This window comes from Alosa pseudoharengus, unplaced genomic scaffold (assembly GCF_046254945.1).
Source record: "Alosa pseudoharengus isolate Yale_2024_CS ecotype anadromous, Long Island Sound unplaced genomic scaffold, YU_APseudo_1.1 YU_APseudo_1.1_scf_12, whole genome shotgun sequence".
NCBI classification, from domain to species: domain Eukaryota; kingdom Metazoa; phylum Chordata; class Actinopteri; order Clupeiformes; family Clupeidae; genus Alosa; species Alosa pseudoharengus.
In genome coordinates, this window is record NW_027468587.1 from 11,850,216 (window position 1) to 11,855,529 (window position 5,314).

Consider the following 5,314-nt stretch of genomic DNA (forward strand, 5'->3'; position numbering starts at 1 on the left):
CGTAGCTCCATGTGGACGGTGACAGAAGAGGAGGACGGGATGTTGAGGGGGGGTGGGTGGAAAGGGTCTGAAAGGGTTAAGTGCTCTCTGCAGCTCTGGGGCAAAAGGAGGGAGGTGTGTTTTCATAGCAGTATCAGACGCGGGGCACGGCAGCGGAACAATGGCCAGCGTTCTGAATGAGTGAAACCCAGACACTAGTCATGTGTCACATGCACCCACAGCATCACTTGCCCTCTTCATATGGAAATTAAAATAAAACACACCACAACACTCACCTTCATTAACGTCACATCTTTTCCCACTACGGAATAAGTGTTTGTCAGCAGCCTCTAACACAGTGTTGCAGTCCAGTTATATTTACTGTATGTCTCAAGATTTTGTCACCCAAACACTCTACTGTAATACGGCAAGTCCACTGTGTCAAAAACAAGAACAGACACAAAGAGTGGAAGGAAGAGGAGCTCACAAATATTAAATTAAAATGTATTGGGCAAAATAATACAAAATGTGTTTGTTGAAAACTATGTAGGCTGAATATTAACAGTTGCGTACTGTTCTAAGGATATTCCTATAGTATCCTAAAGTATTTCATGTTTACACAATAGACATCAATAGGAGATATAATTTATATATATAATATGGTTGCATATTGTTAAAAACACCAGGTGAAGACTTGACCAAAATATTCACAGTAGCCAACCGTACAGGAGTCCAACAGGAGAACAGCATGCCACTGGTAGTGTACTTTACCAAAGGCACAAGGGGAAGATTATTAAAAAGACATCTAGAAAAGTGTACTGAATATTCCCAGTAGCATACTGCACAGAAAACAACGGAGAACAGCACACTAAATATTCACGGTGGCGCATTGCCGTCTCTGAGAGGGACGCGGCAGGGCTGCCAGAGATGGGACTAGAACAACGTGCATTCTGGGCCAGTCAAGCCTCCGAGGCTCATCTGGGGTTGATCCACTAGAGCTCTGGAGATGGGTGGGGGTGCGGGGGGTGGGAGAGACAATGATGGGTTTTAGAGAGCCCATGCTGTGTGTCAGTGTGTGTGAGTGTGTGTGTGTGTGTGTGTGTGTGTGTGAGGTGAGGGGAGCCAGAGCTGCCTCCAGCAAAGCTGCTTTGGCCCGGGTGTCTTCAGCCAGTGCGCCGCTGACAGCAGACTGGCATGGCCATCAGCAATCAGCTCAACAATATGGCCGACCCGCAAATAACCACAAACCAGCACTGCGGGCTTTATCTGTCCAACTATTCGCCTGCCGCAGTTCTAATGTCTGCTACTGCGTGCTGCCAGGGCTTGGCTCTACTCTGCAGTGGAATGCGAGGAGGAAATCCACTGGCTACGGTTTGGGTGAGCATAGGATTTTTGCTGAGGCTAGCTATTGCTAATGTGAGAGCAAGCCATAGCTAATGCTGTAGTTAGCTCTAGCTAATATTGTTTGAGATAGTGCCCCTGGGTCATTTTGGATTGAAAAAAAAGAAAAATATATTAGATCGGACGATTGAGAATACAGATATGGTCTGAATGGCAGATTACTGTTCAAACATAATCGCCTTGAGTCTTGAAGTAAGTTGCAGCAGAAGGTAGTGGCCGGGGTAAATAAGTAATCAATAAGCTCTGTATGCACTAGGACATATGAAAGTTAGTATGGGAGGTGGGGGAAGTGATTAGTGATGCACAAGGAAGAGGAAAATTGACACATTTTATGCACATGCTGCATGTTTGGCCCCCTGTACATGATTGTCCCCTAAAAATACAAACTGAAACATACTCCCAAATAGTGAGGGGAAAAACACTCAAAGAATGTCTTTCTGGAGAAGCGGAATAGTGTTAGCACACAATTAGGCGGCGTGTCTAATAATGTTTTTAGAACCGCATCTAAAGTCAACCTGCACATCCTCAGTTTGCAGACCGCACTTTCCATAATCCAATCACATGTGACTGCGAAGCAGCTTCCACGCTACTGTTACACTACTTATTCAAGGACCAGTTTTTCCCCCATTCATACTAAAAATGTGTATGATAATTTATTTTTTGATTAAGCTGCCATTTTTATGCAACATATGGTGTCTCTTCATAAATCCCTCTCAAACATGTACACATTTGTTACGTCAGATTCTGGACTTGGATGACTAACACGAAAACAAATTGTGCAAAAAAAAACACAAAAACAACTCAGCCATTGCGTGTGTGTGTGTGTGCGTGTGTGTGTATGTGTCGCATATCCCGAATTTCCGCCATTTGCATTTCGCTCAGAACTTATTAATGAGATGAAAATGAAGGATGGCACGTTTTAATGCCACATCCTCACGCCTGCCACGCTCGGCGGCTCCTGTGAATAAACACTGGTATCGACGCTCGGCCAGAAAGTGCCACAGCAAAAGGCTGCCATGAAATTTGTTTATCTAGCTGCGCCGTTCTATTCAGCAGGGGAATGGGCATAATGATGCCGAAAAGCACCACGTTCGCAATTAACTCAGGCCTCAGATGCTTTCCAAGCAATTCATTAACACAAAACACTCCAGCTAAATGTATGAAACAGGCTAGCTTCTAGTAATTACAGAGAAAACTTAATATGTTCAAGGGCCTCAACTTTTTCCAGAAATACTGGAGAACTTTGCACCCCCCCCCCCCCCCCCCCCCACACACACACACACGTGCGCGCGCGCACACACACCAACCCCATTATAATGATGGTTTCTCATTAGGCAGTAACTGATTTGAAACCTTTAATTGCCTTGCCATTGAGAGCTATTAGAGACAATGGTCTACATGCACTCCTCTCTTGCCTTTATCTGTCGCGGTCTTTGGGATTTCTGTCCAGCAAGTTGTGCCTTTTTTAATGAGTGCCCCAGGGGTTGCTTTGCTGTAACAAAGTTGTATTCCAGTTAGCCTATTTGCTTCAAATATTGAACATGCAAGATACACCAGCATGGACAAATGCGTTTTGCATAAAATCCTTATTGTGTAGTGCTGCCTAGATAAAGTGGCCTGATAGGGCAGCAAACAATTAATTGCAACCCCCCACACTCCCTTTATAGAGACAGAATAGAGAATGGCAATGTAGTGGAATGGGAGAAAGAGTGCTGATACTTATGAGAACAGTTTTGCCTACGAGTGTCCAGGCTTTGCGTTTCAGGAGACTCCACTGAAATGTGAGCAGTTTTCATTCATACAACGACAATCCCACAATGCTTTGTACTGTAAAGAAATGACTTCAGATCATGTGAGGGTACTACTTCAAATTGTCATGATTACTTTGAAGTTATACATTTCAGTATTCCTTTTTGCCTATAATTGAAATGATATTTCAAAGACCTTGCTTTCAGGAAACTGGCCAAAACGATTAATTGCTTAGGACTCTGAAGATTTATCAAATAACAGCCCTTCAAAGCAGTGGTCCCACGGGAGGATGTAAGTAACACTGCCCACATTCACATAAAATATATATAAAATACTGTTTTCATGCCAAGGGTATGGAGCTACACACAAAGATGTTATTGTGCCCTGTACCTAGAACCTAAAGGCCTAGGAGCTGTATGGAGAACATGAGATATTTGTGTTCACTTTTGATTATTTATCTGTCAAACCCGATCATATAGAATTATATCTTTGTACAGACACAAGACCTACAAAATAGCTGTCACATGAGGGATTTTTCTGAGACTCTTCATTTTCCACATTACCGTAAGGTACAGTACTAAATACATTACCATAAGGTACAGTACTATAAACACATGGATAAATCCAAAATTTACATGGAGTAACAAATGTCAATACCTCTCTTTCTCTCTCTCTCTCTACCCCTCTCTCGTGACCTGGTGGCTGTTAGCCGTGGCATCCGGACTCAGGTCTCACAGTGTTACCGCACGCGTGCCAGTCTGACTCCAGCACTCTCCTGCCTCTCCCTATCACCTCACAGGCCTCTGTCTCTATCTCTCCATCGGGGTGTGTGTGTGTGTGTGTGTGTGTGTGTGTGTGTGTGTGTGTGTGTGTGTGTGTGTGTGTGTTTCCATGGCTGGTGTGTGTCTCTGCACTATAAATAATCATATTTATATTGACCAGTTATGGAATGTCACTCTGATCGAGGCCGACGTTAACAGACAGCAATATCCTGTTCCTGTTTCTAACCAAATAATCCAGTTTCTATTTCACACAGCACAAGAATGTGCAAAGCCGCATCAAATTGCATCCCCCCCCCCCCCCCCCCCCCGCCTCTGTATGTAGCCCAGATAGGAGTTGGCTTGGGAGAGGATTTGGTACTGTTCTGGGCCAAATCCACAAGATTGTCGTCCAATCAGGGACAGATCCATAGCGGGGTCAGTAGCTATTTGTTCTGTGGTTCCATGTTTTTCTCAGGGGCCACTTCACCCCAGCAGCAAAGCCCAAGGGGTCAACTGCCGGAGCGAGCTCTTGTTGCAATTAAGCAAAAGTGCCTCTCAGTCTCATTTTCTGGAGATATTTCAATTAAAGTGTGAATATGCGGCCAGAATTAAAGTAGCTACATTTTATGCCTTTAATGACGCTTTTGCCACCTTTGTGCACGTGCCAGTTGGCTGGCGGTTGTAAAAATCTCAAAAGGAAAAAGTTGCCTTTTTTCAAAGCGGGCCAATTAAAGCACATGAAACAGAGTTTAATTTGAGCCACGGATCTGTGGCGGAGAGCCTAAAAATGTGTTTGGCCCTCTAATAACACACTCATGGGGTCACACGCTCTCACAGGAGAAAACCCCCTGCCACCCCTCTCCAGCGCTCTGATACACTTCCATAAGATCTGCTTCCTGGGTCACAGAACAGAGGGGGAGCGAGCGAGACGCAGAGAGAGGGAGTGAGAGAGGGAGGGAGAGAGGGAGGGAGGGAAAGAGGGAGGGAGAGAGGGAGGGAAAGAAGGAGAATTATATGCATCTAAATGGCAGTTTTATGAAGTGCCTTTTGAAAAACTAGCACCAATAAAAACTAATAACGATGACACAGTGGGCAGATGTGGCCCTGTGATCCGAGGCAATGTGCGTGCCCCAGCCTCCCAGTAACAGCAGTCATCTTGCACGAGCTCCCCACAATAACCTAGCACAGAGCCGCGGCCAGGGACGCAAGCTCTGGTGGGGGGCGGAGGGGTAGTTGGGTGGAGGGGGGGGGGGGCATTAATTAGCATATTAATCTTTTTTATGCTGCCATCTCTCGTGCGCGGTGTAATTTAAATCTAAATGCCTCCGTGCCATTAGAATTCATTTTAGATGGGTCAATTGTTCCTTAATAAAGGAAGAGAAGGTGTACTTCATGCAGGAGATTTATGTTTGCCATTTGTTCAT